We start from the raw sequence: 13,616 nt of genomic DNA, 5'->3' as shown, positions 1-13,616 counted from the left end.
CAGTTAAACCCGTCAGCCAGAGCAGGGTCCTTCCAGACCTAGGCGTGGGTTATTCAGGAGGAACTGGGTATCAGCCTTTTGGGGAGGCGTCTGGTAGAAAGTGAGAGAGGGTCCTCCCGAGATTACCTCAATTTCTCTTTTTTTTTTTTTTTTTTTAAATCTTTTTATTTCTTTTAGGTATATGAATGCTCTATCTGCAGGTACACTGGCATTCCAGAAGCGGGCATCAGATCCCATTATAGATGGTTGTGAGCCATCATGTAGTTGCTGGGAATTGAACTCAGGATCTCTGGAAGAGCAGACAATGCTCTCAACCACTGAGCCATCTCCCCAGCCCCTATCTCAGTCTCTTATGAGACCATGAAATAAACTGAAACTGATGAGCGCTTGTGGGCCTTTGCTTCTGATCCCTCAACGGTAACAACTGGCCCTTCTCCCTCAGAACTCCCATCTGTCAACCAGGATCAGTGCTGTAGCCCACTGTGCTCAGATCTTTGGCAGGCCTTTTAAGGAAACAAGGTCAGGTTCCCACAGGCCTGAGAATTAGTGAGTTGGCGGAACAATGAGAGGGTATCCATTAAAATCATCTCTCCTCCCGCCCCCCCCCCCCCCCCCGTGGAACTTTTTCTGCAATGAATCAAAGGCACACAGAAAATATATACAGTATGCCTGGCTTTCTTTTTCTGACCCTTCCTCAACCTGGCTTTCTCTCTGCAGGAGACGCTTTGGAGTTCCCCTCATGGAGGATGGACTGGGAAAGTACAGCCCAGGTAAGCATGTGAACCACATGTCTCGTGAATTGAAGAAAAGAAAATCATCTCCAAATGCAACCAGCCAGGTGTGGGAAGAAGGTGAAAGGAGAATAGGAAATCTGAATATCCCCGAGTCGAGTCAGCAGGCTCCGCACAGGGTGCTGAGGTGTGAGAAACAGTCAGCTTTTGGAGCAGTGGAGTCAGAAGTTTTGGCAGCTGTTAGATAACTTCCTGAGCTGCAATAAAGTTCACGTGACCAAAAAGATGTTTTCCATGTTCGGTTGCCCGGTTCCTTTCCTCACTCTCTTCTGTCTTACAGGCTTAGGAGATTTTACTGGGTCCTAGTTGAATGGTGGTACTAACCAGACTTGGACCTAGGGCAGTGCCCTTGAGGTTGAGGTTCATCTGCAGTAGCAGTGACAAGCTCTTCTCAGGCCTCAGCCGCAAGTATCACCAAGGCCTCTTTTTTTTTTCCTCTCCCAAATGCGGAATCCTGGCTGTCCCCCTTTTAACCTTCAGCTTGTCTGTTTCTGACCCTCCACAAACGCTCTATACTTAAAAAGAAAAAAGAAAAAAAGAAAGAAAGAAAAAAAACCCAACTATGTGAAGTTCCAGGCGTCTTTCGAGGCCGGCGCCTTCCGGCTGAAGCAGTCATGTTGCTGGAATCATGCATAATTAGGGCCTGACCACTATGGAAATATAAACAAGATGTTTACTTTCCTTACCAAGAGAAAAAAAAAAGGAGGCCTGGTGTTCTAAGAGGGACTCCTTAGGAAGCGAAGCAGTCGTGCATCAAAGGGGGCAAACACCTGTGGGTTTGAACTGCCCACCTAGGGAGGGCTGAGAAGGCGGAACTCTGATCTAGCTGTTGCTCCTTGGGCCTGCGTTTCTGCGTGCAGCGCTGGGCTCCTGTGGAGCCAACACTGCAGGTGTCTCCGCTTGATTCCAGTGGCCATCTCAACTCCAAGCCTCTCTCAATCTCAGATTTCCTCGTGATGCATTTGTGACTGACCTAGAAGACAGGCGTAGAAGAGAAATCTGCGCACCAAACTCCCAAGGACCACCCCATACGGGGAGAGCAGAACGTGGACTTCCTCAAAGAGCGAACCTTGCTCAACAAGATTGGGAATAGGCATCTGGAAGCCTGTTTGAGGACACTCTAGCGAGATCCAGGGAAGGACTAAAATTCATTGTCAAGGGTCTTAGTCAGGAGTGGGGAAGGCAAGAGGACCTGCGAGTCTGGCAGGCCACACCCTAACACGGGTTGCAAGATTTTCTCCAACGACCCAAGAAACCGAACTGCGAGGGTAGCCGGACCGGAGGCGGCACTGTTAGTGTTCCAGGTTTGTAAGTATAAGTCGGTCCGGAAGCCAAGACCAAACCAACGTGTGCAATCCCCCGCCCCCTCGCATCCATAGATTGCCACTCAGCCTGGCGAGCGACTCCTCGAGAACTTTCCAGTTCTGCAGGAATGGAGAATCTGCCCCCACTCCTGATGGCTTTTAGGACAGATTTACGCTTACACTAGTCTTCTTCGAAAAAGAAAGAGCAGTATTATTTGAAGTGTCTTCAAATTCCCAGAGCCTGTTGCAGCGGGCTTAGCCTAACAGTCCAAGTAATAACCTCCCAGGCGCGTGCGACCGCAATAGCGAGGAGCCCATTGCGAGGAGCCCACCCGGGGGAGTCCTACAACCTGAGGACGCTAAGGCAGTGACGCCGGCAACGGTTAGATTCCCAAAGAGCCACCGAGCGGCAGCAGCAACTGTTTGACTCATTTGGATCCCTTTCTTTGGGGACTTGGCTTCGGAAATCTCCCTGGTCATTAACAAATGCAATAAGCTCACTCTGACCACACACACACACACACACACACACACACACACACCCGTGGCCCTAGGGGCCCAGGGGCTCTGCCTAGTGCGGGCGGTGGCTCAGCCTGTTCCTGCGGTAGCCGGGAGGGGAATGCCTAGACTGGACCCTCGGGCGCCGCCAGGGCTTTCTTTTTCCCTACCCAAGTCTTCCGCCAGCAGCTGATTTCCCCCATCTACCGCCAACCACAGAGTATGCAAACGCGCGGTTCCCAGGCAAACAAAACTAAACTAAACTAAAAACAAACAAGCAAACCTTCAGAATACGAAGAGGGAAATTGGATTCTAGGAAGCAGGTGGAGAAAAGTCTGGGTACTCTGAGAGCTCAGGGGTGGGGACAAAACTCCGCACGTCTTTTAAACGTGGTGGGCATTTCTTTACTTTCCCGTTTCCCGTTCCTTCTCGTCGTGGTTTCTTGCTGTCTTTTATATCTCCCTCTTGGTGAGCTTGGGTTTTAGTTTCCACACACTTGGAGTCCTTGTGGGAAGCCATTCTGAGAGGAGGGAAGAGCGACTTTGATTTAGATCCAGTCTCAGGGCCTATGCTGTCCCCACCGCCAGGTAGCAGCAGAAGCCGACACAGATGGTAGAGACCCTTCCTGAACTTCGCCCCCACCTGTCTGCCACCTAGCAGGAGCAGTCACCGCTGAGTTAGAGAATTGGTACCTGTAAACTGGGGAAGATAAATCACCAATAGAAAGAAGCTATAAAAGAATATTAATAATAGCCTCCTGTGATTAACCACGCATTTAGACCCCTCCAGGTTTGGCTTAGTGCTACAGGAATAACTAGAGCCTAGAGGCATAGCCGAAAAATTAGGAAATGCCCCACCTACACACACACACACACATGCATACATACATACATACTCACTTGGGGTGGGGGGCAGGGAGAAGCTGTGAAGGCAGGGGATTCACTACTCACCCTCTGCCACACAACCAACATGGAGTACAGGGGACCCTGTCTCAAAAAGTCCAAAAGCAGCCGTTGACAGGCAGCAAATGGAGGTTTGTACAGGGACTGAGTCTTTGTAGGGACGGAAATAAGAGGGAACAATGTCCTTCAAGAAACAGTGCCATACTGTTGCTCCCTGAAGGCCCACACACTTGCTTTGCCTTCTAGCTTTCCATGTTCTGTGTCAGCCCTTCTACTTCCCACAGATGCGCTTAAACCCAGAACCTACGGCGCTGTGCCCAGAGACACCCTCCTTAGACAAGAAAGATGTCTTTGACACCTTGAAGATACTACTGAGTGAGGGCTGGCAGGTGAATTTGTAGACAACTAAGTCTGGAAAGTGCAAGCCCTCTGCCTTTCCTTCCAGAATTCCACACCGGGCACTCTGCCCTCTCCCAGTTTGGAGGTGGGCAATCCCTTCTGCTCACTGGGCAAACTCCTGGCTCCGATGTGTGAAGAAATGTTAGGGTGGTGGTAGCGTTTGTACATTTGAACCAAGTTCATTGACTTACAGGCTTCCCCATCCTGCCCCAGGCTGGAGAGGGAAGTGCAGATGGGTGGGGGAGGGAGGGTACTAACTCTCTAGGGAGCCATTATACTCTGGGTGAGTAAATGACTGTGCCATGAGTGTCTTAGAGAGTGGGGATGTGCGGATGACCTTTTAAAATGTGTCACAAACCTTCAAGCTCTCAGACAGGTGGTCCATCACTTCAGTCACTCTGTAGGAGAGTGCAGAAGATGTCATTTCAAGTTCTTCTTTGTGTGGCCGGGAGATCTAGCCCAGCCTACAGCACTCCTGTCCTAGGAAGCTGGAAGTTTATTTGGATGCACAGACTCTAGCTAGGGCTTCCCTCTTTATGCCACCTTGCTGTCCTTTTAGGCATAAAGCATTTAGAAACGTCCTCCTTGTAGGCTGTGGAGATTAAACATGAGCCCGTAAAAGGTTTGGCACTTAATAGGCACTCATTAAAAGTTAGTTCCTTTCCTCCATGTCCTGAAGGGGTTGGCAGATTTTATTACTCCTCCAGATGGAAGTACCGAGGTGGGGTAGTGGAGAGCTGCAGAGGGGTCATTAGCGTCCCTAAAGTTCTTGCCCTGAAACCCAAAGGCCATCAGACTTATCAAGATATCAGACTCAGTCCCTTGAGACAGTGAGGGACAGTACAGAGGCGTGTAATGCTCCATTCCAGGCTCAGGCCACCATAGGTGGGCTCTCACAATACCACTGCCACAGAGAACCTAATTAGCCCTAGTCCTCACTCCCTGAGTTAAGAGAGCAGTTTCTTCACCCCTTCTCCTCTAGCCCTCATGGCTAGAGCAGATAGGGACCAGAATAAGTGCTGGGGAACACTGTGCTCTGCACCTTCAGAGTTCCTTGGTTTCCAAATGTCACACTGGACCTGATGCCCATGGAGGGAGAGGATGGCCACAGACTGTTAATTTAAAGCTCAGGTTCCATCCCCGATCAAAGGACTGGAATGTAGTTCTGTTTATTTATGTATGTGTTTATTGCTTCTGGGGAGAGAATTGGAGCTTTGCTCATGCCCTGCAAGTGCAGCTATTTTTTAAAAAGCATCAATCTAATGTCACCTTTTAAGAGATGTCACCCCTGTCCCAAGCCCTGTCTTCCTACTGCTGACCCTTCCAAAGGTCCTGTGTGCCCAGCACCTGTCATTTAAGCCGGGGCAGGACGGCCAATCTGAGGAGGAGAGAAGAAGGCTACAGTCTTTAAGGCTGAAAGAAAGACCCTCAGGATCTGGAGTGCTGTGGGAGGCCTGGCTTGTGCATGGAAGTATTTAGCAGGTTCAGTGCCATTATTGCCTAACAGGGTGTGAAAAGTAATATGAATGTGAAATACTGTGGGAAAATGGAGAGTTTCCAAGCAGGCAGCAAGGTCCCTCTGGCCGGCCTGGAGGACTCAGAATCCCTCAGCCCCTTTGTGGGGCTTCAGGAGTTCTGAACAGGAAGGAGTAGGGAAGGTGGGGGTGGGGAAGGGCTGAAGGGGGGGAGAAGAGCACTTTAGTGGCAGATGGCTACCCAGCTGACAGCTCAGGGGTAAATCCCTGCTTCCTCTACTCCTCAACGTCTAATGCCTCTGTGTATAAAAGATGAAAACAATATTTCATCCAAGTTAAAACAACAACAACAAAAACCTGTCAACCCAGCAAAGGGCCATAAGAAAGTGTGTGTGGGCTTCCTCAAGAGGTGGAGAGGAGAGCTGAATGAATGACACGACTTCCGATGGAAATCTCCCAAATCAAGACCGGATCTAGAGCGCACAAACCTGGCTGCCTAGGCGGTGTCCTGTAGACAAAGGCTCCCTCAAATTCTGACAATAACACCTCTACCTCCCATATACAGACAGGGGTTCCGACTTTCCCACCTTGGACCTCGGCAAATCCTGTCTCAGGCAATAGAGGGAGCCAGACCTTCTCAGCAATCCTTGAGAGGTGCGATATTTTTTTCGACGTGGTTTTTTTGGGAAGTGGGGTGGGGTGGATAAAGGCACACTCCCTTCCTCCTCACCCCCACATGAAGAACATAGAGTTGCAGGATGGAATTATTCTCAAACCCATCCGCATCCCTAGACATCCCTGCTTCTTTCCAGACATGAATAAGCTCATGCATGACTAGTCCACATTTAGTCGAGGAAGCGAGGAAGTGAATGCCTCCCTAAGAGCCAGGAACTATCTTGTTTGTTTGTTTTTTGTTTTTCTGGAGCCTCAGTTTGAAGAGCTTGTCCTTCGCTTCTACAGCGCAGCACTCCATAAGACTGCATGGCAGCAGCCAGGCTCACAGGTGCTCACGGATGATAAAGATGGTGCATATCATTCTATCTTACAGGTCACTACGCAAACGCGAGCCGCCGCAGTCACCGAATTTCTCCGCGTTCTAACAAACTGCAAACCGAGGCTCTGGGACCCGCAGCGTAGAGGAACACGGGAAGGGCGAAGGGCGTGAGGGGATGCGCAAGGAGAAATCAAAATCAGAAACACGGAGACCAGGTGGGCCTGAAAACGGTGGCGCTGACCTCCAACCTCCTTCCGGAGGCCTGAAGCTCCGCAGTCACACCCGGCGGTCCAGCTCCCAGGCGCGCAGAGGGGCAACCCCCAGTCCCAAGGCGCTGGCTGCGTCCCCGGCCCTGGGCCTCCTCAGAGGGCCGTGGCCGCGGCCCCCGGGCTCGCAGCTCCTTCCCCGCACCCCGGCTGGCCTTCCTTCTCCGCGCGTGGGGCCCAGGCTTCTTCCTTCCCGAGCTTCCCGGGTGAGCTCACTTCCTCCGGCGCCGCTCCATCCCCGCGCGGCTGGCGCCCGCCCGGCCTCCAGCTGCTGCCCAGCCCGCCTGGACGCCCAGCCTGGCCTTCACCCCCTCTGCTTTCTCGCCTTAGGGGCTTGTTGGACCCGCCCCAGGTGGGATTCCTCCTGGAGGAAAGCGGAAGAAAAAAAAGCTCAAAACCCTGCCGAAGCGGCTTCTTGCCGCTCCCAGCTTCAGCTCTAGTCCAGGCCTACGGTTTCTGGGATGCCCGTTTGACTCCGGGCCAGGGCCCGAGGCGCTTTCCTTCTTTCTTCCTTTCTGCCCCGCCCCCTTTCCACTCCGCTTCTCACTTTAGCTCATTCGTGTTTTTAAAATTCATATGTAGGCACATTTACATGAAAGCAATTTCGCGTTTAAAAGTCGGCAGCAGCGGGGGGTGGGGGATTACAAATAGGATGGGGTTTAATTAGCTGGTAATACTCCTCTCATGCCCTATAATTAAACATAGATTCTAGTGGCGCTTCAGGGCCCACAAGTGATTATTACGAGCATATTTTACGTTTACATTAAAACTCTGTCCCCGGAGTGTAATATGGGATTTGACTCCATTTATTCGTATTTCAAAACTGAGCACTGAGGCCAGACAGAGCACGGCTTTCCAGTAATGGAAAGCTGATGTGTGCAGGCTGTTCGGTTTCCTTGGCTGATTTTGATTTTTCCGCCTTATCTTGCTGATTCTGAGCGTCTCCTCACCTCCCAAAGCCAGAGCACCTGGGGATGGGAGGGGAGGAGGGGGACCGGGAGGGAATATTTGCGCAAAACAAGAGCAACTTTGGGTGTCTTGTTTGTATACAGAGGCACAGCCAGGACCATCTAGGTATCCCCAGTAGAAACCCAGAAACCTCCGCTCATGCCTAAATAATCCCCAGTGCTCCCTTAGCAGGCCTACAACCTCTTGCCAGCCTAAGGGCAGGGCCAACAGCAGATCAGTACCTAGCTGCCTTAGCCGGGCAGTCCTCTGTCCCAGCCTTACCTCAGTGACTCCGACGCTTAAGGAAGCCCATGCTTGTGCTGTCAGGAGAGTCACCTTCTTTGAATTAGAGCAGCTTTCTTCTTAGAGACACCACTTCCTTTCTCCGGGAGAGACCAATCCGTTCTCCTGGGCTGGCTTGGGGAAATATTAACCAACATGAAGCATCTGTGGTGTGAAAACACCAGACTCCAACAGCTGTCTTGGAACAAAATAAAGACATTCAGGAAATGGTGGAGATAGGTCTGTTTACTCATCTGACCCCATGAGCTGTTTCTCTCTTCACAGCTAGTCCTTCTATGTTACCCCCTAAAACATTTCCTGCCGAAACTTTCTCCTTATTTATTTCCAGTAAACAAGAGATCCCTGGAAATAACTACCCATAGAAGGAAGAGGAACCCACCGCTCTCATTTTCACCTATTAATGAAACTTGCTGGCCTAGTACCAGGAGCATCTTCAAACCTGCCATGTATGTACAGACATGGCTAGACGGGATGAATTCTGCAGGTCCACATCTACTGTGGAATTTAGTTCTTTTCTTTTGTGGTCATATTATACATGCATGCAAAAGCACATTTTCAGAAACACACACACACAAATAATTTGTAACAGTTTGTGCCAAGTTGCAGAAGAAGTGTACATTTTAAAATTCTGAGGGCCTCCTCAAGACCAACCAAAATCTCCTGGGACTAGAAAGAGACCTCCACCGTCCAGGTCTGTTCACAGTGGTCACACGATTCATTAGAATCCTTAACCCTCATGAGAACACTAGCCTCAGACCCTCTGACCCTGCCAGTGAAACCTCATAAAACTGGCCAAGATGTTGGCCAACATACGAACACACATTAATTGGAGTGACATGGTCCTTTGGCTTCTAATCTGATGAACAACTTCAGGGCTGCAGGGGGCCGGAGGTTTGGGGTCCCTTTCACCAACAAATACCTTTTGGTCCCACTAAGGCATTAGTTGGACACAATGCATGATCTGAAAAAGAAAAAAAAACAAAAACAAACACAAACAAACAAACAAACAAACAAACAAAAACATGAGTCCCCTTTACCAGGTAGCTTACCCTCAGCATCTAAGGCAAATTCAGTCACTGGATCCCTAAGAGCAACAGGCAAATCCATATGCATAGAAGGCAATAATTATTACTAATTCTAGTACTATTGTGATGCAGGATTGGGGAGAGTCCAAAGTGAAAACAGACACATTTTTGTTATTAATAAATGTATAGATACCTAACAGCCCTCTGCCCCCACCCCCAACCCCAATGATGGTAGTCTTTTCAGGAGCTGAAACTGCTTCTAGCATCATTTACAGGAACAAGTAAAGGATGGCATGGTGAGGAAGAACATGGGCTTGAGCCAACTTAACTATAATTCTGGCCCAGGCCTGGAGGTCAAAGAACATCCAGAAAATAGAACTACTTCATCTCTTGTAATGTTTCCTACACAGGCACACACCTGTAATCCCAGCACTCAGGGAGGCAGAGGCAGGTGGACTCCATGAGTTCTAGGCCAGCCTGGTCTACAAAGTCCAGGACAGCCAAGGCTAAGCAGAGAAACCCTTTCTTGAAAAAGAAAGTGTCTTTTTCTACATCTACATATTTCACATAAATAACAGTAAGGACAAGCCACTGTCTAGGTTAGAATCAGGGGTTAGGCCCTTAAACTTATCCCAAGACCACACAGATGTAGATGAAAGTGTTGCAAAAGCTGAAAGATTTAGAGAATCTTAAGAGAAAGAAGAGTATTTCCCTTGCTTTTTTTTTTTATAAAACCAATCACCTCTGGCTATATCTTCATCTCAAGTGTTGTGTGTATGGGACTGTATATGGATGAAGATCAAGTTCAGGGCCTCAGGCACACTGAGCAAATGCTTTACCACCTTTGCCACTGATCATCCTTACTCTTTACCTTTTGTTGGGTTGTGAATAATAAAATTCCTGAAAGTCTGCATGATTATTTCATTGCAGAATTTATCTCGAGTATTTTATAGTGAATACATATTACCTAATCCTTTGTGTATCCATTTATAACTTTCACAAATTAACTGCAGATGAGAACACTGTAAAAACTCTTTTATAATAAGAGAAAATTTATTCATGACTTATTTGATGAATAACAATTTAGCTGTTTTTAATTTTGAGGGATGAAGGGATAGACTATTGGGTAAGGGAATTCTCAGTTTGTGGAAGGCCTTAGCACCCAAAACAACACAAAAGCAAAATCAGTTTGAGTTGGCGGGAGAGCCACACCAAAATAAGGAAGAAAAAAAAAAACCCAAAACAAACAAATAAAAAAGTCTCATGTCCACAGCTCTAGATAGAATTTTATAATCTCTGTCTATTTAGTTGTGTCTTTTTCTCTCCTCCTTTCCTCCCCTTCCTTATTCTTTGGCATTAGTTACAAAATAGAGTCCCTAGTGATAATTTGTGTTGTAAAATTTAAATTACAATCAGAACATATCTTATACCATGACTAGATTGTATTTTGAGCCTTCTTAACTCCTCCAAGGATCCCACTCCCTCCCATCCTCCTGCCCCCCCCCCATCAGCTGAACAGACATAATCTGGAGAAAGCTGCAATGCTAGAACCATACTCTTTTTGGCTTCTCCATGTATTAGATGCAAAAATAATGGATACCAGTGGGGAAAATATCTAGAGCAAGATTGATGCCTGTGTATTTTGTATATATATTTGATTCAAGAGAACATCATGCCTTTTCATTAGGGATACATCTCATGGGGTAAGATGGGACAGACTTTTAACTCCAGCACTTAGGAGATGGTCATAGGGGGAATACAAGTTTAGTGCAAGATCATTTTGGATTACTGAGGAGGATTCTATCTTTACAAACAAACAAAGCCAACTAAGAGAATTTCATTCAGGTATACAAGAGAGACAAGACAGATGCTAAATGCAGCATAGTTACCATCTGTAGAATATTGAGGAAGTACTAGTTGCTATCTTCTGAGAATCTAGGATTTTAAAACATGTAATACACTTCCTGTTTTGTTTAATGGATTCTAAATTGGAAATCTGACCAGAAAATGCTACGTTTATAAGAAGAAAAACATTTTAGATGAGACAAAAGGTATACATCCCTCCTTTTTACCTCCCGAACAGGGACCAGCCAGTTTAAAGCTACTTGGCTACTTGCGCCTTCAGTAGTTATTGGAAAGGCAGACTTGAAAGAGAGTCTTCAGTGTCACAGGGGAAGACTAAGCTACAATATAGTGTCTAACAGATGATTTGAAATGAACTTTTCTTTTTTTAAAGGAAGAAGATACCAGCCTAGAAATGTCTTCCTCTCAGAGAACCCACACCCAATTAGACCTCTCAAGGAGAACTCTAATGGGGTAAAAGTTTATAGTCCTGGCTGGTCTGGAACTTGCTTTGAAGACCAACTAGACTTTCAACTTTTGGTGATACTCCTGTACCCACTCTCCATGCACTTAGATTGTAGGCTCAACACCATGCCTGGCTCAAACTTAAGTTTTTAAAAAGAAGAATAAAAGCGACAAAACTAAGGGTGAACTCAGAAATCAAAAGAACCAATTATGTTTGAGGTTCACTTTCATTACTTCCAGGTAATTAAAGAGCGCTTACATGCCCAAAATATTTTAATTTAGAACTGCTGTGGTCTTCAAGAACACGAGAAATAAACAAATCCACCCTGTCAAAGGACACTGCTCACTCTGATGTTTATGTCTCTAGAAGTGTCTAATGTTGTATAGTCCAGGCTAGTAAACAACCTCAACTGTTCTAGTGGCAAAGGTCAAGTTGCAAAATGAAAGGGACTTAAAAAAAAACTGCCTTATTTAAAGGTACGTTATGTAGGAAAAGCAAACAGATAATAGTCTCTGCTCTGTCCATTTATGTTAACCAACAGATTCTGTCCAACATATAAAGTCAAGTTATCTTTTCCCACAAAGCAGGTGTTTATGATATTTTCATGGGGTATAGGAGGGATTTTCATATAGTCACCAAAAGAAAGTATGGGCCCAAGACCCCCAAAAGGTAGCAATTGAGGGAAATAGTTGGGGTCGGAAGGAAATGAAAGGGAGTTGAAAGAGCCCTCAGTTACCCCCCCCAGCTGTTGAAACATATGGTGCCAGGGTTTTTCAAAGATGACAAAGGATAGACAGTGAAATTCTTTTTTCCCCCTAAAGAATGCCTTCCCCACAAATAAAGATAAGTCTTCAGGCTGAAATCCTTTCCCCTCCCATGGGGAATAAACAGAGGTCACTATTTTTTTTTTTATAGTTTAATAAAAATAACAGAAAGAACCAAGCTGTTTGTGCTACAAAACCAAATTAAAACAAAACAAAACAAAACCTACAGGACCACGCCAGGCCCTGGGTGGGACTACTCAAAATGGTTCTCCATATTTCATGTTTTATAGACAGTCTTTTCCTTAAAGGATATACTTTCATTGGGCCATAAATGCACCAGCAGATGAGAGACAGAAAGGTGTGTGTGTGCGTTCTCCAGAGACAGGTGTGATGGCTGAGGCGTGTACGTGTGTTGAGCTTTAGGTGGCATCCTGGCACAGGGTGTGCCAACCCCCTCTCCTAGCAGAGGCCCCCTTCTGTAGTTTCCAAGGCCCATCCAAGTGCCAAATGTCCCCCAAGTCTATTCTTCCTCCTCCCTTTCTCTTTTTCTCTCGCTCTCCCCCTCCTGCATGCACTTTCAAGTTTGTTAAATTTTTATTTTTATTAGTTGTGTTCTTGCTGTCAGAGCTTGGGTGAAAAGGAAATGTTCTGTTGAAGACTTTTCAGTCCCTGCTGCTCCTTGGATCAGTGACGTAAAACACTTCAAAGCCTAAGGACCTAACTAGGTGCTGTGGCTCGGGGGTGGGGGTGGGAATGGCCTTGTTCCCCCCAACCTTGTTTCACCCTGAAGAGCTGGAGAATTATCCAGGACCCCTAGTCAAGCTAGCTTCTTCAGGCACATTTCTCAAAGCGAGTCGGGCTTTGCTGCTACCAGCATCCGTGGCGGCCTTTGTGAGAGCGGTTAACTCCGCAGCACGACTCGCACTTAGAGATCGATAGCAGCTTAAAAATTATTGTAAAACACCGCCTGGATGATATATTGTCTAGGCCAGATTAGCAATAATATCCCATGTTTAACACACACCCTGAATTGTGGCCCTCTTTCATTAGGGAACTGCACCCAATGGAGAAGACTTGGAGCAATAATTACTTCCTCTTTGAATACAGAAACAAAAACAACAAACCAAACCAAACCAAAACAAAAAACCTGCTTCTAAAGAAAGCATTGGAATCAAGGACGAGTTAGGTAATGTGTATTTAAAAGGCAAAGAGGTCGCTGTCGTTGAAACCCAATCACAGTTCGTAGTTCAAGGCAAACTGCCTTTAATTGACACGCTGTATATTCCCCTGCTCGTCTCAGGGCTGCCCTGGCAGGGACGCCCCAAGAGCATTTATTTCTAGGGTGGAAACAAAACAACCACCCCCGTCTACCGCGTTAAGAGAGCGCTCCAAGATGAACTGCCGGAGAGAGGCTTTTTGACCCGGGTGGAAATTAGTCATATTGACAGACGCGCAGGAAAGGTAAATTACCCAGCGCGCTGACGTTACGCAGAAGCGCTCCAGGTCTGACTCTGCCGCGCTGCGGAGGGGGTTACAGGCTCCCAGCTCTTTGCCCCAGATTTCCACCCAGACCGTTAGCTTCTGCGGACCTAAGGTTTCAAAGGGAAGGCGAGTCCTAAGGCCTCAGACAGGGAAAAGA

General features: G+C 47.3%; 1 protein-coding gene across 1 annotated transcript in view; it reads right to left on the bottom strand.

Moving 5' to 3' along the window:
* Scrg1 (stimulator of chondrogenesis 1) overlaps nucleotides 1-7,995 on the bottom strand; it is a 134,003-nt gene extending 126,008 nt beyond the window's left edge. The window contains exon 1 of the mRNA XM_060381807.1: nucleotides 7,860-7,995. The gene's annotated coding sequence lies outside the window, so the exon portion shown is untranslated. The remainder of the gene's footprint in view (nucleotides 1-7,859) is intronic.
* Between the last annotated feature and the right edge of the window lie 5,621 nt (nucleotides 7,996-13,616).

The sequence above is a fragment of the Meriones unguiculatus genome, chromosome 4 (assembly GCF_030254825.1).
Source record: "Meriones unguiculatus strain TT.TT164.6M chromosome 4, Bangor_MerUng_6.1, whole genome shotgun sequence".
Lineage (NCBI taxonomy): Eukaryota > Metazoa > Chordata > Mammalia > Rodentia > Muridae > Meriones > Meriones unguiculatus.
The sequence above is the reverse complement of the archived record's forward strand: the minus strand, read 5'-3'. Positions and strand labels throughout refer to the sequence as shown.